The sequence below is a fragment of the Varroa jacobsoni genome, unplaced genomic scaffold (genome assembly GCF_002532875.2).
Source record: "Varroa jacobsoni isolate VJ856 unplaced genomic scaffold, vjacob_1.0 scaffold_1268, whole genome shotgun sequence".
In the NCBI taxonomy this organism is placed as follows: Eukaryota; Metazoa; Arthropoda; class Arachnida; order Mesostigmata; family Varroidae; genus Varroa; species Varroa jacobsoni.
This window is the reverse complement of record NW_019214170.1, coordinates 283645-308392: the sequence shown is the minus strand read 5'-3', so window position 1 is coordinate 308392 and position 24748 is coordinate 283645. Positions and strand designations below refer to the sequence as shown.

The 24748-nt window shown below is 39.0% G+C and overlaps 1 protein-coding gene and 3 long non-coding RNA genes across 8 annotated transcripts in view; 3 read left to right on the top strand and 1 right to left on the bottom strand.

The window, feature by feature from the left end:
• The window catches only part of bark (C-type lectin domain-containing protein bark beetle), a 76186-nt gene that overhangs the window by 7397 nt on the left and 44041 nt on the right, over window positions 1–24748 (top strand). The gene's annotated exons all lie outside the window — the stretch shown is intronic.
• Window positions 1176–8269, bottom strand: LOC111268254 (uncharacterized). Of its 2 annotated transcripts, none has more exons than XR_015314129.1 (3): window positions 3088–8269; window positions 2707–2838; window positions 1176–1899 (listed from the first exon to the last, which is right to left on the bottom strand). It is a non-coding gene; the product is annotated as an uncharacterized LOC111268254 (long non-coding RNA). The 2 variants fall into 2 exon arrangements; XR_002685085.2 differs by having other exon boundaries at window positions 3214–4396.
• Window positions 19041–21970, top strand: LOC147752413 (uncharacterized). Its single transcript, XR_015314130.1, has 2 exons — window positions 19041–19681; window positions 21845–21970. It is a non-coding gene; the product is annotated as an uncharacterized LOC147752413 (long non-coding RNA).
• LOC111268255 (uncharacterized) overlaps window positions 22060–24748 on the top strand; it is a 6878-nt gene continuing 4189 nt past the window's right edge. Inside the window, exon 1 of the long non-coding RNA XR_002685086.2 lies at window positions 22060–24439. This is a non-coding gene — a long non-coding RNA (uncharacterized LOC111268255). The remainder of the gene's footprint in view (window positions 24440–24748) is intronic.

Below are 24748 nucleotides of genomic sequence, written 5' to 3'. Positions count from 1 at the left end.
AAACGAAGAATGATTGCGAATGGATGAAAGGCTTACCCCTTGCATTTGTTTATACGTCTATATAATATTATAAAATGACAAAAGGAATGCGTAACCAAGTTGCTATGCATAAAAATCATGTCGATAGTTGGACGTCCATTTTGGTTCTGTAACATGCAAAGCACGGTATGCACGAGGAATCTATTTTCGCGTATCATTTTCGCTCAGTGCCATTCATAAACTGAAGGTGTCGTGATATATTATATACCGTTTGGTACCACTCAAAAACCAATAGGGGAACTAGTCACCCACGCTCTTGCAAGACAAAGCATGCGGAGTATGCCAATATTTTATACAATAACCATCGTTATTGTAGCTGTTAAATATCTATAGCGAAAATGGTAATAAAGTTGTAAAGATGAAGAAGTAGAGCATAATGATGAGGTACTTATGGCAGAAGAACAATAAGCCGTTGTCTACTTTGGAATCCATTTGTTGTGTATACATGAACAATTTCACCCCTCTGTTACTAATGTTGTTGAATGAACAAAAACGCCTAAAGTCATTAACTTGATTCAAACACATACTGCAGGTGTCTTATGCTGTCGTAGTGTCATGCGCAGAGGACAGAGAAATTTCTATAAAAACAAATTATGGAAGTTATAACCATCCGTTTCAGTCCATTCGTAGGCGATTGAAGTTAGAAAATCAGAACAAGTAGCATTTTCAGCCGAAGTTCAATATAACGAGTTTGAGAGAAGTTAAATGAAACAGTAGATGAACTCCAGTAGTTAGTGGTAGTGACCTTGATTGCGAGAAATACTACTATGTGGTACAAAAATGTAATATCAATACTCGATAGACAACAATGGAGTAAGTGTGGTGCGTTTTTTACTGTTGCATGAGCATTAACTTTTCACAGGCAGGAGAGCAACGTGAAAACAATTCAAGCAAACTATGTTCTAATGTCAAGAAATAGTGTTTATGTACCCGTGTTAAAAAAATTTGAATTGACACTTACAGATAAGAAATGCAGGATGAGGTTTTGGAAGCCATTGTGTCCACTGCAAGAAGAACGAAATATCGGAAGATCTGGGAATGGATGAACGCAAAGTAGTACATCATGAAATAATTTTTTTGTAGCCTAGAAATCAGTTCCTATAGTTTTTCAACTATGAAATATTACCGTGGCCAAGTTCTTGATAAAGTGATGCACAGTTTTATTGATTTATGATGATATATTTAAAGTGATTCCTTCGCACAACGTTAGATTCAGTACTTATTGAAAACTTTAGTGCGCTCATTTCGTACAGTACTTGTAATTTCTATGTTTAGGTTATCGCTAGTTATGACTGTGGCCTCGTATCCTTATTCGGGCAATCTTTGTTACTAAATTAAATTTAGTGGACTTGGAGTTCAGTACTGCCATTATCATCGTTGCTTTTCCGTTTCTTGGCCATTTTATGTATAAACAAGATTCGTTAGATGAAGAACGCGTCGCTTGCTGACAGGGCGAAAGGCATGGACAAGAACGCTATTATGTAGTTTTCGTCAGTGTTACCAGCTCAGGACACTTTCGATCTAGTCGAACAGGAAAGACGAGCGCAAGTATAGCACAGGTGGTGAACAATAGCTAAGGATTCGTTGGAGCCATGCAGCATTGAAACGATGTATCATTTCCATTAGCACCCGTCGCTTGTTCCGTTAGCATTCCGGCTACTGTTTTGTTTTATCACCGTAGTTCATCTTTTTCCCAGCGCTTTCATGGGAAAAAGCGTCCTGTCGAAGGATTTGCTTCGAGTGAAACCAAAAGAATTGAATCGGCTGGTCGATGTGTTGTTTGCAAATTCGTGTATCAGCAAAATACGACCGGCGCAGGATCCTCTGCACAGGTCAGCCATTCATTGGTTTGTTCTCACACTATGATTGCGTAGGGAATGCCGCGAGGAGAACCGATTTAGCCGAACAAACGTCGTTGAAAAGCAAAAAGTAAGATATAATTGAAAAAACCGAAAGATAGTTCAAAAAAGGAAGAGAACAAGACTTATGTCGAATCACATAAAAAGGCAAGAGGTAACAGCAGAATGCAGGTTTTACATGTTAACGTATATTCATTAGATACTATATTGTCTGTATACCATACTACGCCTGCTTGGGAAAACGAAAAGCAACTTGCTTGACTTTCTGATTAATAAGCTTCCCACGAGTATGCTTACCCAGAAAAAGCGAACTTTTTGGGCCAAGCCAATTCTTCTCATGTGAGCCATCTTTTGTTTGTTTCATCTACGTATTAGGAACCGTATAATTACAGAGAAAATATTTCTGAACAGCCTACGGATAAATACTTTATATAGATAGAGTTTGCTTTTTAACGTTAGCTTCTAAGTATCAATACGATCATACTGAATCTTAAGACTACGATATATACGAAACACATTTCATTGAGCAAAGGAACAGTGAGTGTGCAAATGCGAAACTGCAATTTATCGACAATGAGCTCCGTATATGAACTTTTGTCCTAAGCTGCAAGTAATTATTTCTAACTTTAGGGGACATCTATTATATTTATTAAAGAATATTTTAAAAATACGAGTGTATGCGGTTCCTGACACAAAGGTACTAGGTTCGAGTGTACATCAGTTTATCACACTGTGATAATTTGCTTCTTGAGGGTCCCCTTCATTCAACACATACCGTCTTGTTATATATATGTGATTTTAGTATTACCCATTTGAGATTGGAGGTCTATCGGACTCACAGCTGGATTGCAGCGTTGGTAAGCGCGCCATTTATTTCTAAAGAAGAGACTTAAAACACCTTTACTTCTTGCTTCTCCCAATCATACGATGCAGTTGTGTACTGTAAAGTATTAACAATACATTTTTTTAAAATGATATCCGTAATACTGAGACTAATAATTAAAATTAGTATTACAATGTTCATTGGACCCTATTATATGAAGGCGTTCCTGCGTGCTTTTCGTTACTTAGAATTTGCCTTCTTTTATAAAGAATGAAATCGTGAAAAATCTGTCCTTGGTTCAGCCATTTTCAAGTGACACACGGATATCTATGGTTAAAATGGTGAGCCCGAAATATATAGTCTTACTTTTACTAAAACTGCCATGCTTTTTAACAGCGGTACTCAGCATTTCTGGTTTCATTTAGTTCAACGAAATCAACGAAAATTCGGTTTTAAGTATTCAGGACTTTCTGCACCCAGAGTTGTACGTACCCTGACTTGCATGTTCTAAACAAAGCAACGGCTAAATAGAAAGTGCATGTATACACTGAAGCAGACGCTGTTTACTAGAATATATTACGTGTTAGTGTTTTCGCGTGCTCATTTGAAATTATTTTAATAAAGTTATATGTAATTACTATCTCTCTGTATATGCTGTAATTAAAGTGCTGTCCCATTTGTATGTCGACGGAGCTGAGGGCGATAACATTCAAAATCCACCCTTAGCATTGGAAAGAAAATTACTTCTGCTTCAAGAGCACAGTCACTGTTCTACGAATAGCATATCAATATTATCACCATGCTAAATGCAACATAGTAGATGAATATCGATATGGCCGTAATCGTACTACACCATAATAGCACCAATGATAGTATTGACTGACGACCGAAGTGGCCTAAATATACAAAAAAGACACCACACAACCGTCGTATTTGTCTGCGCAAATGGCTAAATGAGTGGAACAAAGTTTTGGAGATTCCCCCAGAGTGGAAGCCGTAGATTGATTTTTAGTTAGCCCGGTTCGGTAAATCTTCATCAGATAATTTTGTTTGTAGCCTTTTGCATTATAATTTTATGTGTTCATGCATTATTATTAAATCAAAACAGTAAACTGACATGTTCAATTATTATGATTATGGTACATGTATGATATGTGTACAGACATTTTGAGCTTAGAGGTAGTGAGCTTAAAGCTAGATGACCATGAAAGAACTTGGGTGACAAATTTGTTTTGCATTCAGAATACTCCACAATGCATTAGCACACATATACACCGATTTAGTGATAACCCAAACATTATCAATTGAAAGTAATGTAAATTTGCCGTTTTGTGCACCCCTGTGTTCCCTGCTGGTACATTTTCAACTATTTTAGTCTATTTTGGGTCTAATCAGCGTTTGTCTTGCTTGTAATAAACGCAAAGCGTTGCGAAGCGCAAACCAAAGAGGTAGATAGACGCTGAAAAGCGATATGGTCCATGTAATGCTTAGTGGTTTCGGAATCATGAGCCTTTGAACTACTTGATCCTGCCTGCTTGTCTGTCTGTGAACGAATCGATATGCACATACTCGTGTATGTTCCGCAATGAATCCAGAAGCCGTAGGGCGGCGCAACTTGCCCTCCTGCCAAAAATCGATTCTACCTGGTTGTGATTTTCATTGGACCAAGTTTAAATTTCTATAATTTTGTTCTTATAAAATGCGTGGAAGTTTAAGCATTTTATACATATATGTTAGATAGGATGTATTCCGATTATGGACGATCTAGTCTCGTAAAAGCTTGCAATAGATATTATTAAAATGTAGTAACAAATCGTAAGAGATATTATTTAAAATGTATTAATTTTAGAAGTAGTAGGTCTATTGTTTGCAATACCTAGTTTTTCGTTCGTGGTGGTCACTAAAAAAAATCGTCAGTATGCTGTGACAGTGCTCTACTATAAGCTTGCGGAACACTCAATCTATCAACGATATTCCGAGCATTACCATTACGATTAGCGCGAGAAGACATCTTTGTGTTGTCCCAAGCTGATGCTACCTGCCTGTAGCGCAAGTAAACGTGGCGGATCCAGCGGAATATATCAATTTTCGTAAGACGCAGCTACGACTGTGTAGTGCTCTATATCCTCGACGACGTGTTGTGCTGTGATGATATAGAGAAGCAGTGTGGCGAATGAGTAAAACAAAAAGAATTTCCCAGCATATAATATTTAAAAGTCTGCAATAGCGTACAACGAGCGAAGTAAGCAGAATTGCAGCTTAGAGATCTATTGTATTTAGACGGCAATCGATTGTGTCGTTGGCTAGTGAAAACGCGAGAGCGCGGTGAAATGAAACTGGCTGAACACAAACCGCTATCCAGTTGAGACTAGCTGTGCTTCGAACATAGGTAGATAGTGATTGGACAGGTAGTGCCCCATGCAGCTGAGCAGCCACTTAGGATTATGATGTCGTTCGCGGTGTTGCAGAATCAAAGCTGAAGTAAAGCAACCAATTCAGGACGTTCGTGAAAGCACGGCATATACGTTTCTTCAAATCGGATGGTGAAATTCATTATTCGTTACTGTAGCATTATTATTAAATAAAGACGATAAGACAAAAGCAGAAACTGCTAAAGTAATATACCACAAATATCTATCAATAACGGCTAAAAATGATTTCGTCGAAACATTTTATATGCATTTATTTTACGGACATTTGCACATGTGTGATAGAATTTAACGTAAGCTTTTGCCAATAGTTGAAGTTTATTATAGCTACATGTTCGTGCATATAGGCTGAATTTCAATAGAGTCATATCCTTGCTGTTAGCGGGGTGTGTAGAGTCGAACGAAAACGAGCGTACGCAGCACAGTATAGCTGTATACGAAGTTCCTGATTCAAGGATCTTGTGCTACAGACGTGGCCTACAGCCATAAGAAATGTCGTTTTGCTGATCTGACTGATTTGATTGCAATAGACGCGACGTACGCAGCCGAGAATGGTTAGTCAGCAGTAGGCTATTCCGACTAGCACCATTTCATAGTGGTGACGATGATAGTACACGTTGCTGAAATCTACTACTGCGCAGCGTCACAGTCGAACACCACATGAATAGCCGCTCGAAATATATCAAGGCCTTTGTTCGGCGGAAAACTGAGAGTCGCCTTCACTGTACACAGCTTTGAGAAGAGACCAGAAAAAGGCATCGCTAGTTATGTTCTAGTATAATTGTGTTATCGTGTCATTTCGTAGCCAGGTTTCAAACAACTGCACTTGCAGATAGGCGAGGATGCGGGATATATGTAGGCTAACCAAGAAGTGCACAGTTCGCATAAATAAGCATTACGAACAAATTCTCAATTCAAGTTCGTTATTTGAGCCTAATAATAATGCATCGGAACTGCAGGAGATTTCCCAATGTCCGTTATAGAACGATACAATAATTTGCAATTAAATGCAGTTAAGTCATTTTTTATTTTGATAGCCCCTTTTCTTCGATGATGATGTACCTCGTTATCATGCTGTTCGTTTACTATTTTGAGCAGGTTTTTGTGCGTTCGACTGACCTTTCACTGTGGTGATATTTGTTAACGGTTCATGGTTAGCTCGATTCGCTGGGCATATGCTGGCGTCGCTATTTTGCCGTCAAAGTTAATAGTTGTTGACGCTGCGAATTCTGGAATGACGTGATCTGTCAAAAGAGCATTCAACCTGTCCGATCGTGAATGCGTAATGGCGAACATTTCTCTGCGATGATGACGTCTTTTCGGTTGCTGTCTATGTAGCGATCTGTGGGTGGTAGTTATATATTTTCTGCATTTCTTTGTGTTGTTGATGATGATATGCTCTCAGAGTGTTAATAAAAATAATCTGCTCGACGCTCCGTCTGCGTCTTGTTAACCGGCCTTCCTATTTAGATTCACTGTTTATCTCGTGAAGAACGCTCGTGATGGGAGAACGCGGCAATCTATATATACCCAGCTGGCACCCTTCGAAAATAAATTATAAAAACAGAAATTTCATATTGGAAGGAGCTGAATGTTCATAGTATTGTGAAGCTAGTGGAGTAGCAGTTTAAATATCAATAATGTAACCTGCATGCATGCATGAACATGGCCAAAAAAACTGTAACTAAAAGAAATTCGTGTTCCTGCTGTCTTCACTTAGGGGAAGGGGCTCTTAGCAGGGAGAGTTGCCAATCGTCTGTCGAAGAGTTATTTCGTTATATCATACTCGTACATTTACTAATAAGCAAGAATGGATTCCGCACGTTCAGTTATTTACCTTCCCTTCTATTTGATCGACGTCACTCGTTTACTGGGACAGAGATTTGAGTGTTTTGCTCATTGTCAGGGCCAAATGACTCAGCTTGCCGCATATATAATCGTCGGTATCACAAAAGAAGAGCGCAGCTCACTCAAGATAGAAGCGCCCAACAGAAGTGTTTCCGAAACGAAGGATTTTATTTATATATACTTGGGATCAAGTCCACTATCAGAATGAGGTTAGACGCGATTGAGCCTATTAGTTTACTTGTAAAAGGTCAATTAAGCCACAAATAGCCGATGTTGTCTCTCGAGGTCAATTAGGTCGATGAATTCAATAAAGATACAAGTAACCAATACTATCGTACAATATTTTGTGATATATTTAATATTAGTTGTCAGCGTATTCAAGGCAGAAAAACTAACAATGGCTATTTTCTGATCATTCGTTATTGTGCATGAAACTTAAAGGGGATATATAGGGGTTTGATTAGATAGTGTTATTTATTCAGTCTCAGTTTTCATTTAAAATGTGCTTCTATAGCCGCCCGTGTGAGATATGCTCAGAGAGTTCGCGCCTGCTGTCGGTAATTTGCTTGCGTTGAAGGGTGGTGCCCATCTGCCTTGTTACTACTACCTTACGACGCGGCCCTGTCGGCTATTGTGTCATCTACGACACGGTTGAACTGTTTTGTTTTCAGTGATTTAAGATAACCGCGTCGCGAAGTATATTCTAGCCATGCTAACTGGATGAGTAATGAATACGTTTACATCAGAAGTCTCTTTAGAGTAACTTTTGTTTTTTTGGAACTAAAACTGAAATAAATAGTGGTATAAACTGGTATATATACATATAGTGACTTCGTTCCGCAAAGAACACGAAAGTATTGGAAAAATAAGAGCAACAACTACAAGCGGGTCACTGCCCAGACTGTATTTTAAAGTACCTGCAAGGAAATAGCGGATTGGTATAGTTGGGTCGTCTATACTGCTGACGTGAGCACACACAGGATAAAGATACCAAGTGCCCGTGTCAGCCCTCGACTATGAATTTTCGATTCTAAATATTTATATGTGCAAATTGTATGACTTCGGATTTATTGGTTTTCTATGATGTAGAGTGATACGAGCGAAGTAATGGAGAAAAGTATTTGAGAAATACCAGAGTTTAAATAAAGCTAACATTGGAGAAATATAAGTTATCAAAGCGAATATCACCATTAGTTAGATGCAATGCGGCAAAAAAAGCTAGAGCTCGTGTCGCGTCCTACAAAGCGGATGTTGAGTCAAAGACCTCAAAAGAACGAGGGCTCATAATTTTCAGACGGGTGCCGCTATACTACCTATTTAATGCTGTGTCGAAGAAAGACGCGAGAAAGAGCGTAGCGAGCATCCAGACGCCGGAAAGTCCGACGCAAAAAACGTATCGGCATCGTCTCAGATCACCGTAGTGAGGAAAGGATAGTAATACATATAACACGTTGATGTGGGCACTAGCATTACCGCAATTGGCTCCGCGAACTAACAAGACCGTTTCCTCTATCCGCACGGAACTCACACTACGTCATTTGTAAGTTGCTACCCTATCCTTACGGGTAAAATGGTGGAAACGAATTAGCCTTGATGAGCGAATTCTTTATGCGTCTTTGTGAAAATACGTCGATGTCGCAAAATACGTCGTGTAATAAGACATTATCACTGAAAAGGATACATAACAAATTTTCATGTTGAAAATATATGAAAAGTGGCCTCCTTTTTTAAACGATGTGCGCCGTATTGTCGATAGAATGGAAGAACTGATTGACTGTCTCGATCAAACTTATTATTTGCGTTATCATTACCCAAAATGTCATGGCTATTAAATATGTTACTAAACGGCTTTACGAAATATTTATTTTGAAATCTAAAAATAGGCGTTTTGTCTTCTTTGGAAAGGATTCAAACTTTCCAATATCAATTATCTTTCAATATCAATGATCTTCCAACGCGCAGTATTGCACATGTCTTAGCAGGAACTTACAAAATGTCATATGCTGATACACCGACACTATACACAGAAATTGAACCAACAACAGCTCCTGAATGTGTCGATACTTAATTGAAAAAAACGTAGTTTCATTATTGCTAACTCTCAAGGCATTATATATACAGAAAAGGCATTACAGGTATATATGGGCTGCAGGTAAAAGAATAGTTGGAAACTATAGGCAACGTTATGTTACATTGACAGTTGACCTGAAGCTGGGCTATAAGGCTCGTAGCACGTTCCGTTTTAAGGACAATAGATTTGCTGCACTTTCAAGTTCTAGTTCAAATATTTTTATTATTTGAGTGAGTCTCTTTGCTTAGGTTACTCCTAGTGCACAACAAAACAAGCGAAAGAAGATCGATATTAAAAGGCGTTTGATGGGTCACAAATGGCAGTAAAAAAGGACATCCGCTAACTCATACGAGTATTTTTAGGCTAAAAACGAAATTAAGTAGTTCTATGAGATTAACGGGAGCGACAAAGCAGAACAGGGTTTGTATGCTGTTCACCGTCGCTGTCAGAAAACGAGTCGTTGACCCTCTGTGTTGAGGCAGAGTTCGAGTCCTTTCTGATTTCGGCAAACAAAAAGCGTCTGTTGAACGTTCACTGTTATTTCTCGGGAGACACATTCACTTGCGCAAAGTAGCTATAGCATACAGCACAGGAACAAGAAATTGCCTCGACCAGTCCAAGAAAGGTGTAGCTCACTGGTGGTGGTGATGGTGTAGCGTCACCAAATTTTAATCGTTACTTCTTTTCTTTCGAAAGCAAAGGAAGAAATTCTATGTGAATATCTACAAATTAAGCTTAGATCGTGGTCCAGTCTACAATTTGGTATATTACAGTTTACGGCTTTACTTGATGTAGTATGTACGCAGACGTAGTACATGATAATTTTCATTTATAAACAACGTTAATTGTGTTTACTCCATTTGAACATTTAGAGAGCCAATGAATTTCTCTAACTTTATCCATCGCATGGACCCTTGCAAGCACAAGCTAATATAATATCACGATTAGCATTTCGATCATATATGACATGTGTAGAATGAATACAATGGGTATATTTCTGGCCAATCATGTATAGTCACGGGAGGTATAGATAATGACCGTAGTTGCCGTTCAGTATAAAGATACACGCGTATAATATGCTGAGAGAAAACAAGCTCGAATGAGGGCCAACAAAGGGTAAAATTATACCGAATGTTTTCGAATTGGACACCGTTGCTTTTTGTTTTTTTACACGCACATACACGTAGATATAAGCATTTATCGCTCTTGCTTTCCATCCATTTTAAGGCCGCTTCAGAGATTTCTATTATGACTGTCTTATTCTTCCGCGAAAGCCTTTTGTTAATATATTGCCGTTATTATGTGAATTTGCTTATTATTAGCCATATTAGTTAATTTTTATCGGTACTACGTTAGTTGTTATCCTCAATTGAAAACAATGATCAGCGGACTTTACATGTTGTCCAGTAACCTTTCACTCACTGCTCGTCCGAACTGCTCTGTTAACTATCTTCTTTGTTGTACAAACGGCGACGCAGTTAATATTATACACATATCCATGGGGCCAAGAAATATACGCTTTCTTCGCCTTCTTTACTCTTGTCGCAAGTCACCACAGCAGCAAACGCATCGACAACACTGGGCTGAAAAGTCAACTCAAATTACCGGCTTGTAATTTACTATTAGAAGTGACATTTTCTTGTTACCACTTCTTGTTCATAATTCGCATATTGATTTAAACGATTAGTCTTGATAGCTGCATACTGTGATAGTGCCGATCTATGCAAATACTCAGCAGTCATCAGAATGTGTCGCTTACCGAGATAGTACAGTGGGCAACGTATTTGAATGTATGTCTTAGGGACACGTTCTGATTTAGGTTGGAACCCGCGCATAGGCACTTCGCTTCGTGCTGGGAGCCAACCGTCTGATGGAGTGCCTAATACGTGATACCAGACATAAAACTCTAAACACAAAGGTGAACTGAACGTAAAGGTGAAGGAAGGTAAAACAAAAAGAGGAAAGAATAGGTGTCAATTTTGTTTGGCCGAAACGGCTTTAGGTATTTGGCCTTGTGGTCAGCCCATCTACGTGTCACTATGACACGATTGGTTATATTTGGTTTTTATGAAATCTAATTTGAAGTACCTGTGGGTGTTTCGCATGAAAAGCTATAAATGGAACAAGACGGCACCTGTAAAGATTTTTGTGACTGCAGCCTGCATATGCAGCCTTTAAAATTTACGTATAGCTCATTCAATGCAAACGTCGCTGTAGTTCCTGTTCATTTCAAGAGGGGATTTCTTACATCCTATGTCATGCTTGGTATATACCAACGGTAATGTACATACAAAATGAATTTTTCACTGCAGGAAACTCGTTTTGCGTAATAGTATACTTTAACAATTAGAGTGATATATAAATACCAATTAGAAGCAATTTTTTCAAGCATTTATACATGAAGCGATACTTTGGTGTGAATAGCTATAAACTATTGCTCTACAACGAACAGGTGAGTACAATGATCGCTATAAAATATGTAGATACTGATCTTCTCTGTCACACTGTCTGTCGATTTAGAGATATAAAGTTGCTGAACGAGCACATTCATCTCATGGTAGTCAAGGAGCGAATAATTCGTAATGGTGAAATACGATTGACTCCGTAGCGTTCCTTGGAAGCGCCATACTAATAGCATTTAGATACCAAAAAGAAATACTTTCTATAGACTTTAATAATCTGTTGGACGTTAGGCAGAATGTATCGTTTCATATAGATAATTTCAGCTCTCTCGATATTGCCATTACTTAGTTGTCAACAGCGGACCACAGTTCTATAATACAGTACGCTGTTTAGAAGTTTGTAGCCGCTTGTGTTGCGGCAGACCTTGATACTTTTTTGTCGCGCCTTAACGCTCAATAGATGTGACATCATCATCATGTCAAAGTGAAATAGAAATCATGGAAAATTAGATTGACGGAGATTATCGTTGTCAGACTACGAAAAAACACGACAATGACAATATCAAAAATTCTGTGTAATTTTTCTTGAAGTTTGGAAATGTTTAGCTTGCGGGTCTTTTGCTCTGGTAAGGCATCAAGCGAGTGCTTTTAAATGTATTAAAATATTGATTAGACGCTTCGAACACAAATGTATTGCCTTTGTTTCAGCGTTCGCGTAAAATAATTGTTTGCATCTTAGCGGGCCCATGGGTAAATCCAGTTAAATTTCGAATAAGTAAACATTTAATGTTTACTTGATTATCTTGATGTCTAGCGATATTTTTTAAATCAGTAGTGACTAGTAACAATAATAACAATAATAACTATAAAATGACACTCTCTCTTATGTAAAAAAAATTGATGAATGCTCTGTAATATACCGACATCCTGTTTATAAGTGAGTTATTGAGGGTATGTGAAGATTAGTATAGGTGCAAAATATTCTATCAATGGATGCTAATTATTTTTTCATTACCCATGTGATGCTTGTTTGATTGTTAATTGCCACGCCATACACTCTAGCGTGTCTGAACAAGGTTTTAGAAAATCAACAAAGTCTAGGTTAGTTATAAAATAAGCAACCTAATTAGTCCATCATTAAACTTTAATATATCTAACTTTTAAGGTTCAAACCTATTTTCCTTTTCGGAATCTACCTCATTGTTCCTGCCTATTTAGGCAAAAAAACTCAGTGCCACTATGGTACATAATAGTTCTATTAGTGCTGTTAGTACTTGCGTAGTAATAAGGGACCCGTTAGTGTCAACTATACCTATGTCTGGGTCCCTGCTCGCTCGTCTGTTTGCATGTTGTGTCTGCCTGTTGTATTTGTGTGCATTTATTTCGAGTGGGTTGTTGCCACTGTTCCACTTTTCACAGTCCGTCGATCCGTGCATCCATCCATCTGGCCATTTCTCCATCCAATCTATATGCTATACCTATGCGTTGCAACGGTTTGTTTCAACCGTTACATCAGTTTCCTTTCGTGTTCCGCTCTCACCGTCCATCCATGGTGGTCACCTTTCCCCTGGCGGATGATGCCTCCGTCTCAGCGGTTTTCTCTGACCACCATTCTTCTTTTTCCGAAGTCATCCTTGGCATGAAAAACATCGGTTTCGTCGACATCAACATTGTCATCATTATCATGGTTGTCCTCTTCATCGGAAGACAGTCAACGTTCTGTTGTTGTTTATCTTCTCTTATCACCTTCTTGTTCTTTTTTTTCGTTGCGTCGAAGCCGTTGTCGTCGGCGTTTTTGTTGCTCGAGTACCGCTGGGCGACCGATTCGTTGGATGACCGCCTTTGTTTGAGGCCGAATTCAGGGCGGGCGAAAGCGGTACGATGCGGCAATGCAACGAAACACAATACAACTTAACGCAACTCACGAAATTTTTACTTCAGAATAACAAGGCACGATTTTTTAGCAGAGAAAATAACGAAATCTAACTCAGCCATAGAAAAATAAGCACAGGACAAGAACGATATAGGGATGAAAGGAAAGTGCAAATAGAGGTACCGGTGGTCGCTGTGTGTACATATCGTAGGAGCATTTGGTGCTGAAGCTTCAAAGGGAGTGATAGGTATTGGATAAATAAGGACAGTACAATTAGCTTCCACAAAGCAAAATAGTCGATTAAAAATATAGAGAGAGTTCTCTTGCTTGAAGCGTCCTAATACGGAGAGTCATGAATGCAACACGCAATTATTAGATACATCTTAAAAGTTCCCCAATACAGCGGTCAGGTTTATTTGCAAAGAACATAAATTATTAGCCCCTTGTGCTTCGAAAATTTGAAGTGCAGATGTTTCAACTGTCGAGAAACTACTGTGTGGGATAGGCTAGCCGCGGTTATTGAATTGAGCCGGCCTTACTAGGCATTCGGCATATATTAAACCCGCTTGACAAATTGAAGATTCTCTACTGATTGCTGCATGTAAGAGCTGGCTGGTGAATTGGCATCTTCAACTCGTTTCGATTTTTGAAGTATCGCTTTGAGATAAGCCATCGTTTGTATTGTTCAACGATACATTAACGATATGTAGACTCCGTATTCATAAATATTATTTGTGGTGTGTACAGGTATTCCTATCATGTCACATGATCGTTTCCAAGAGATATTCTTTCCAAAAATTCTGTTGGGGCCCTGCGCTGACTGCAAATTGAAGGCGGAAGGAAGTATCGGTAACTGGTGTACTTATTTGAGGTGCTGCGTATAATGGGCACAGACAGACGTAAGTAGTGCGGACACGCTTGGGTAATTCTCGGTCATGCCGGCTTTTTCATTCGCAGACAAAACGAAAAGCTGACTCGACGACGACAGGTGGGGTCAGCACGACGTCAAGCAACCTCACTAAAAGTAGAAGCAAAACAGATAGCATTGTAATGCGCTAAATATAAGAGCAAAGTATTATAACAAGGCGTAAAGACTCTGTTCGAGGCCGCCAAGCATGCTGTACGCGGGATTTGATCATTAAGATACGCTGTAATAATAATAATTGTCTGAATGGGAAAATCTAGATAACACTCAACAATGCAAAATCGACAAGGCGGTCACTTCTTACCAGATGCACCCATTTGCCTATCTATATCACGTCTGCTTCTCCAGTAGAGACTAAAACGATTTAAGAGCTTAGTAAGTGGGCGTTGATCAAATGTGAGCTTTACTTAGAGACTCTGCTTTTACGTTTTAGAGTTTAAAACATCTGCGCCACAATCAGATCATACATCAACCGAGCTTTAGAAGACAATAGACACGCATCATGAGGTTGGTGTTCAGCTTCGTTGCTGTAATAATTACTGCCGGTGCACCTTTTCCCGCCCGTCTCATAGTAAAGGTAAGACCCACGCTTGCATTGTAGCTCAGTACTATGGAATCAGTGCTGTGGTAGCGGCATTACAAGTCCGTAGCATCGTTTGTCCATAGATGTCTTACAGACAAAGCCACTACCGCCTCTAGTGCCGACGAATGCCAATGGGGCCCCCGAATGATTGGCGAAGTGACCCTTTGTCGATTCAGCCATGACACCAACACGGCGAGTACCGAACGGCCCGCCACAGCATCACTATCAACAGCACCACAAATGCCAGCAGCAATATTCCAATACTATTTGGTTCTATCTTGCGTTGTCCGTTTTGTGATCTGTGCAGCATAAGCAACAGCATCTGGCTCTGATCGGTAGACCATTGGGCAAAGCCCCCTGACGCTGTAGTAAGACCCGTGGTTCGTATGTATCAAATATATGAACTTCGTCTGCAGAACAGCTTTGTAACTTAGTCAATAAAACAGCGATGGATACAAAAGACACATGTCTGCTACATCGATCCATGCTCTGAATCAACATGCACGAAGAACGCGTCAAATAACAAGGAGCAAAAATTGAATGAATAATCAGTTTTCTCTTCTGTCTTCTGGTTTCCTTTGTGACCATAAAAAAAAGTACCATTTAACGTAAGAAACGATGCGTTTATACTGTATGAAACTTCGTTTTGCCGCAAAGACCATAATTTGATTGTGGAGAATCGAATATTATATTTTAACTACCCCTATTTTATACGGTTTACAATGAACAAAAGTATATGCAGGAAGTACGAGAACTAGAATTGTATTTCGCCAGTGTCAGACAGAACAAACGTTTGAATATTGAAATTAGGGTAAAAACAATCGGGGACGTAGAGGATGCGCACATCAATTTGATTTTTCATGTTCAGTACTTGAAAAAAATATCTCAAATGCGATGGAGATGTCTTAAATACATGTTTGTTTTCTTAGGGAACTTCCCTGACTAATCATCTTTGTATTTAGTTTAAGCTAGTCTGTTTGCAAGTACCTTGTTAGCCCTTGAATGAAAAAGCACGTTTCAGGTAAGTGTTATTACATGTTTTTTATTGGTCGACTCTCCGACTGGAGCGCCTTTTAGATTATGGCTTTATAGTCACTTTTTGGACGTTACTACTGAAGTCGTGAAGTATGCATGCTGCGGTATGCGTAAAACTGGTTCGTAATAGCAGTCGTTTTAACCTTAGTTGTTACCGGAATATTCCTATTGTATTAGTACTGCTCATGCTAAATTTCCACAGCAGTGGGACTGATCCCACCCGCCACACTCACATGTTTTGAAGCTCATGATGAAGATTGCGCTGCAAACTCGGTTGCTTCTCAAAAAGCTTTTAAATGATATCACCGACAACTATTTGTTGATAACATCCCAGTGAAGGATATTTTAGGCTGTAACCAACGCAAACCTTGATCGGTCCTTTCCAAAAGGTAAGGACTAGAGATATTGTCAATTCCCAATTAAAAAATAGAGAAATAATGATTTACAGCCTTCATATATGTAGTTTACTCAATTTTACATCATTCATTATGTTCAGCTTACAGGCGATAAACTAGGCTTCCATTTTGTTGAAAATTCCTTCGAGCCACTCCACTTGTGCTTAAATATTGTGAATTTTATCAGTGGTTATGGTTTTAGTAAGTGTCCAACACTAAGTTCGCCTTGCGAATAGTGTATAGCAAAACAATGTTAACATATAGGTTTAACAAGATTTTCTTTCAAGCGGTGCTAGCTTCACGTCATGTGGCCAATGCCATTGTAAGATGAAACGCTTTTATGGTTGGAGCGTATCTTTTTTTACTATTAAATGACAGGCTAGATAAGAATATATAGTAAAGATCGAAAATACCGTATTAATTAAAAATTACATATAGTCTTTGTGAAAAAATAAAAAACCATTGTTACGATTTAAAATGAAAATAGTATCATTGATATTGGATAAATTCTTCTCAGTACTATAAAATATATTTAGCACATAAATTATTTAAGAGATAATACAAGATGTTATAGATGTTGCGTTGTTTTGGATAGTTTCTAGCTGAAAACGAATAATTTCTGTAATATCCTATTGACATATATATATTTTATAACAGTCCTATTGAGCCCTCCGACGTAATGTTGATCCACATACTCACAAAGGCTTTAATCGAGGACAACCAGTTTTGGAAATCCTTACACGTCTGGCACGATATTCACCGTCGCCGTGAATGGCGACTACATCTCTGGCCTTCTTCGCTGAGACTCACCCAGAAGGCTGGCTTTTTTTGCATAACACAACCTGAAACTTAGGCTGCTTAAGTCAAGAGCTTCTTTCCGGTGAATACAGTTATCATGTGTGAATGAATGTATTCTCAATGAATGACTTGAAGGCAGTTTATGCAAGCTGCTGGAACTTTTACAAACAAATCAGCTCCTTATTGTTTTATACTTTTTACGTAAGGTATAAACAACGTTACGCCATACTTGGCTTGCCGCATAGCATTTGATACATGTTTACGTGTTTGTAGTGCTACAACCGCTTCTATGTACGTGTGTAATGCCACAATGTTATAATTTTCAGGATTTTCTATGTTGATGGCATGAAACGTGACTGCTACTTGCCATGTTTAATTTTTGTGCTGTACATAGCGTTATTTTAGTGAAATTAGGTATGCACCATTGTGTCTCTTGCATTTACATGCACGCTAAAAAAATGAAGATGATACATTTGCTATACGAGGAAAGCGGTATCAAAAATACTTTTTCGACTAGTTAATACTGTTGTTATGCATTATGTATCATATGTCTTTAATTTCTTATAGCTTAGCTAATAGCTTAGTGATTAATTTCTTACTGCTGTTTGGGAATAATTCCGCACGTTCCAGAAAATTGAAAGAATAATGTTTACAAGTTAGTGAATGGACCTTATATTAGATTAATTTTTTCGATCCCTATAGGTGGAAGGGGAATCAAATCATCTCTGAAATTTAGCATTACATATTTATGGTGGATCGAAATTGCATTGAGTCGTTTAAGGGAGCATCTATTTGAAGTGCTACTATTTAAAGATAACTTGCTGTAATTATTTATTTACATATAACTTCGTCGATCAACCTTATATATATATGTATATATTATACCTGAAATGCAGTAGCATATATGTATTGCGCATTTGATCGTACAAAATTGTTCAAATTGTCTAATCTGAACAATCAGCAGCAGCGTTACCCGAGCTCAGTCCCAGAGAATGAATTTGCGCTTGTTAAGTCATAGGTGAACTTAGATATTGATTCTGGTAAATGTGATTAATGTTACACTATTCTACTGTCAACCCCCCTGAAATGCAGTATTTCATGTGGTCTCCAAAAGAAATGTAACATTGAAGTCTGAAATGTGAGAATGTCCATTACTGGAGTGAGCCTTCTACAAACAGCTTTTCGCTCTGCTTTCGGACTTCTGTAGTCTTGAGAAAAAGAGCGAACTGTCAAAATGGCGAGCGTGGCTGTATCGGTCATCATTTTGATGAACTTGTGGCGTTGGTGGTGATCCTTAAAAGGGAGGATTTATTCGAAATGAATTCGGTAGACATTTGTGGACCGCTTTGGCTTTTTCTTTCATATGGTAGTAATCATTGTGACACAGTTTTAAAAGGTTAGATATAAATCTGTGTCCTAGTGGCTATGCAAGCAGGCGGAGTACGGCTCATGCGAGATTCACTGTATTTTGATCCGAGAGAGCATAAACCATAAATTACAGTTGTATTGAATAATATATTTTAGATTTTTTACGTTCGTCTTTCTACCAGTGCTGATTAATTACAAGCTACTTTTATAACTAAACGAACTTTGCGATTCTGACACAAGGTAAAATAAGTCCTTTAAAAATGCTTCTCTGTTTGATATGTTTGAACCTTTTGATTTTACATTCTGCCACCCTTCGAGGCATTTACGAATCGAACTGTAGATAATGTAGGATTTGCGAAGACAGCCATACTTGTCAAAATGTTGTGAGTTTTTCAGGTTATGCTTGTATATACGTCGTTCCATGAGTGGTATAATCGGTAATGATTTAAATAGACGGTTCTTTTGGTACACTTGGTGACTAGTGCGACAATAATGACGATCGCTTTAATTTGTACGGTGAAAACCGCAAAATAGATTTTTATGCGCTGTATCGCACAGCAATGGAGTGAAAGAGTCGTCAGTTTCTATAAATTACTAATTTTTGATCAGCTAAGTCCTATTTACAGCATTGTCCTTGCTGGTGTGTAAAGTCTTTTAGCCCCGATGTATATTCATGATAAGGAATGTTATTTTGGCTACACCAAATTTCCGTTCCCTTAGGTTACCTTATTTGCCATCTCCTACTTTGAAGGAAGAATCCTTTGCAATAACAGAAGATGCTGAAAATTCGAACGACTCTTTTCTTTTTCTTCACTGAATTTTACTTTTTCATTTTCTTTTTGCCTCAACTTCACACCTCTCCGTCTGCTTCGTATCATCTGCGTCACCAACATCATCAGCATCAACATTAGCTCCAGCATCATCACCTAGCGTCATCGCCGGATTCATCTTCCTCGTTTTTACTGAATTTCCTTACGATGCTCTCGTCGTTCTTCCGTCGACTAGGGTTTTCATCTTAAAAACTCTTCGGTTTAAACGAACAAAAAAAATATCCAAACGAGACTCGCGAAAGCTATCGTTCGCAGGACATCACATGTGTGCAGGAGCCTGAAAACGGCGACCAGTTACCACCAGCCACTGTCTCAATGGTGCCAGCATTCGCGATGCTGACTGTGGTTTGGAAAGATGCGGCCATCACAACTATCGCCGCTCCTAGCTTCTTGCCGCTACCGGGTACACGATGAACGCTAACGAAAAAAATATAGCCATCTGCGTATATGTTGTTGCTGATTGCTGTCGCTGATACAACTGCTGTTTTCGGCGTAACTTTCGTCGTTGAAGTGGAATCTTCTGCTTCGGTACTTTCTTCGTCAGTCGGTTTTCGTTGTCGTCGGTTATCTCCGGTCTGCTTAGATGTTGGGCTCTGTTCATTATTGAACGACATCGCCGGCTGCTTTCTTGATTTTTATTGACTCTGTTCTTTTGCACCTCATTCGTTCATTATAGATTTGGTTTGTTCGTTATTGGTGTCAATGGTCGACATCGCTGCTTGTTCTTGTTGCCTTTGTCCTGTTGTCTTATTGGCCAGCTGCCTGATTGTTGCTTGGTGAGACGAATACATAGGAGCTGCGACGCCATCCGAGTTCATATGTGGCAGTTCGTTATTTCTTATTTAGCTGCTTCGGTGTCATCTGGTCTAGCGCCTTGTCCTACGTCGCCATACCTAGGGCACGGCCGCCCGCCTCGGCTGACTATGTGCGGTGACTGAGTATATAAAAGTACTTGTATATATGGGCGTATATGAACACTGTATGTTGTGTTGACTATAGCGAAGTGGCACCGCCGATACTCACTTGCTTTTCGCACACTGATTAACCTGGTCAAGTTGAAAAAGGATCCTGTGTTACTGACTTTTACGCCCAAGCTACTACTAATATACATATATATTAATGGTTGCATTATTAACGAAGATGTGGGGTAAGTGGTGAAACAGGACAACTGCAGTATTCATAGTTACAGCAATAGAACTGGTAATTCGTCCACACTAGCCGTGTTACGGTAACGAATGTCTCCGCGCACGACTACGTTTGAAAGTGGGCCACCATTACTGCCAACGCTTGCTGCTGGTGCTGTTATTACGCTCTCTACAAGTAGCGTCCGTCTCAGAAAAGAGAGTTGTATGGTACAATTGTGGAGTCTTTACTCAATACCGCTGGATGACGGTTAAGTGTACTAGTGGTGGAACAGAGGCTTTGCGCTGTCGATCCGCAAATCGGCCGTCGCCACCTCTGCTAGGGCAAGCGAAGACCTCACAGAAACGATCACTACAGGGTAACAAGATACCAAATATCAAACTGTTATAGACGCGCAATGAATGCAACTCTGCGACGACTCTAGGCACACAGGAAGGGCTGATAGGCAGAATAACATAGAAGTCATTGTCATTGTTGCAGTAATATAATCACATTGAAGGGAGTGAGAACGAAGCGGCGGAAACATATTTGAAGGATCTCGATATTGGGGAGCCGCGTCGGTTAGATGGACATGACCAGCTGAAAAATAAACGTTATGATGACAGACTTCTGAAATACTGGCTAGCAACCGGAGAGCTGCTGGCCACTGACAGATAAGAGATAGAGGCTGTTAACAGCTGTAGCAGCAGCAACAGCAATTGTATTATGAAGCGGTCGCAACTACCAGAAAGAATAATGCGACGGCTAAGGCTCACAGGCAGTCAACTTTGGGTGGATAAACGGGTCGGAAGATTAACGGTAGCAGTCCAAGAAGACGCTCAAATGCGGCAAGCGCGATTAAAAGAACGAATGCTTTTTGCCATAGCTAAAATTACGAAATAGCGAAGATGGGATGTCGCGATGTTGTCTTTTTCGTTGAAAGAAAAGAGACCACAACTGGCGTTTGGTTATGCTGCTATTCTTGTATCTTACTATAAACATAACAACAATCGCAAACCGATGGAAAAGCGCATTGTACGGCATAAGCCAAAGCGGCACAAATCAACCATTTTGTGGAATGTTGCTTAGCGGATCTTTTATTATTTCTGAGGTATTATTGAATTATTGGTAATTACTGGGAATTCCACTGCCAAGATATCTGTCTAAAGCACAACCTTATGGCAAAAATATTTATAGAATTAGCGTACATGATCAGCAATGCATCCATTGCTCACATAGCTAGTAGACATGGTTAGTCACAGGCAGAACACTGACCACATTCGCACAATTCGATTCAATCACACACAACCAAAAAAAGTAGCATAAAAAGCCTTATCACTTCAGTCAAATTAATTTTGTGTTGTATTAAAGTGCCTGAGCAAAAAGTGTACTTATTGCACTATTTAATAGTACTACCAAGATCTTTGGTACTTTCTTTCTGCAGGTGTCATCGCTCCACGAAGGGCTCTAAGCAGTTATAACTATGGGATCATCAATTACAACTATACGTACTTGTGACCCTCTGGATCAGTGGTTATATTTTTTAATAAAATTACCATGTTATCCTTTGCTCTAGACAATGGTAATTAGATGTAGTATCGTGGAATTGAGCCAGTTTGAGAAAGTATTATCATATTTCTTTCAATCGTCTTAATACTTTAATTCTTCTAGATACGCAGGTAAAGTCATTAGCGCAAGACACTGCCACATTGTAGTAAGCTGGTAACCGTGTATCTGTGTCTGTGCGTATCCCGTTGTGTATATAAGTTATGATGATATGTTTTTAGAAAACGCTATGTCCTACATATGTGTGCTATTTTAGGAGATCCCTGTGTGGGGCGAGCGTTGTCAACTGCTTATATTATTTCCACTTTTAAACTTAAAAACTTTTATAAGACCCTTTATCTCCGTTTTTCGTTTATTTGTCATAATCGCCGACTTCCTTTTATAGCAGCTCTTTCTGTCAAGCGGGCATATCACTATTATCTCACGTAAGCAACGGTTGTTGAGTTGACTTTTTTTTGATCGTGCTGTTATTTTTACCGAATTATATGCTGTGCGTCTATGTGTTTGCACTTTAGCCATACACATTAAGCAAGCCTTAACATCCGGACAATTTTACAGCTCCGTAGTATACTGGATTATCATACATTTTTTTGAACCTCGCTATAACAGGCGTTCGGAACAGATTAGGCCTTATGATTGAAGAATAGAATCATGTTTTTAGGCTTTTTACTGCAGCTGTTGTTGCTATGTGTTTCACGATATACAAGCAGACTATAAAATCACCTTAGCAATGTAGTTCTTAGTATAAACTACGCTAATGCAAGTGGCTTACATACATAAGGCCGCTTTTTTGGGTCTGAAATGTAAACGACGTTTTACGTGAGTGGATGATTATCCTGTAAGCATTATACAGACAGGTACGAGGTGAGTTGAAGTTGTTTATTAGTTAGCTGGAGCTACATGATACATGCACATTATTTTTGAAACACTTGTTGATTTAGCTGATCTGAATTCGTGTTAGACATTCTGTTTTGGACAAAACTTGAGGGACAGTAGTGTTCTGCTTATGTTTTTTAGCTTGCTGATATTTATATGCCTCTACCGCTATACTGGTGCACAAATAGGGTGATTGTATTCACTGTTAAGTCGGCTCCTAAAATTAACGTAGTTAATCTTATGCATACATCGTTCGAGATACTGACCCTTACAAGTCGGAAATTCATATCAGTGAAGATCAAGGTGCACAGAGCTTGCCCTATATAATCAATAGCCCTGATCCGTCAAATGCGCAAATAGAAAGACATATTCGGTTAGGGGGACTCCAAGCGTTTACTTGTGGCCGAGAAAAGCAGAGTTACTGGTATAGTCTATCTTCTGAATGTAACCTCTTATGCAGTTATAGATGAAATTTAATTTTTTAGGCCGTATCGTTGATACGTTTCGAACACTGGAATTGTCTTAGAATATTTAAGACTAATTTTATTAGAATGTATTTAATTATTCCTGTTCTTCACGTTGTCGTGTTGATGTGCGCATACATTTATACCTATATTATATAAGATATTTACATAGTAGAGCAAACATTGATTCGATTGACTGATTGTTGATAGAAGCACTCTCGGACGGAAGTAAGACAGTATTTGTTCAACCGTTACGATATTGAAACATTTCCCGCCCCATCCCTTCTGTTCTATTAGCGGTGGAGGGCAAAATCGACAGTAGACGCTTCATTGACGACCGTGTTCCCCACCATGCGAATAATCTGCCATTTCATCCTGTCAGGCCTGTTGTGATATCGATCGTTTAGATCCGAAAGAGTTATCATATTAGAAATAGGAAAGTTGTCGAAAGTGAACCGGGGCATCGAGCGAGCAGAGATTTGGGCTGCGTGGGAAAATAGCAGTGTCCTATTTGAAAAATGACTTGCACGATTATAGATAAGAATTTTGGTCCATATCGTAGCCTACAAAAAGCTTAGATGATGATTTGCCGTAATGCCTGCCACTTTGCCATACCATTAAGTCGGTATACAGGATGATGGATGTGGACTTTACATCATACCGACAAAATGCGCAACTCATTACAAGAACTCGTACTATAAGCGAAGGATAAACCGTATGTATACATGCTCGACTCTATGTAATATCTGAAATATGTCGTCACAATCCAATACATATTTAAATACATATGTGTAAAGAAGCAAAATAAACAAAGATGTCTTGCATAAGAAGTACATATTTTCCTATATCTAACAATTTAGTCCCATTTTTAAAAATTTCACTTGCGAAACTACAGAATAATCCATGTCAGTTTCATGCTCAAACACAATTTTGTTTTTGTATTAAATTATATTAAGTGCAGCTTAGTTCTTGGACATATTTACCGAGCGATGCACTTCGCACTTCCCAGTGAATACAAAACCAGCGGTGTAACTGAGCTGTCATTCGGGCCTTATTTCCGGAACTTCCGGCGATGGCTGTCATAAAATATTCGATCAAGGATCTGCGAGAGCTCCTAAGGTTTATAACGGTCGGTAGGTTGTCTCTGCTTGTAGAGTTATTGGACTATTTGTATTTGCATACGTAATCGCATTTAAAGAGGCTTGTGTGTGTTTCGCACTGTTCTTATAACGCTTTTGTAGTGTTTTCTATAAACATGAAACATAGTTAGTTTTAGGCAATCGTTTCATGTGTCTTTGAACAGAAATTGATTTTTTAGGAAGCGGTTAACATAAATACAATACAATAGGCAGTTTAGTTGTCATAATCCCTGCTGATGTTACCGGCTCTTAGCGAACAAGAACTGTAGGCATAGTGATGCGCTTGAGAAGCCTTTCCTACTC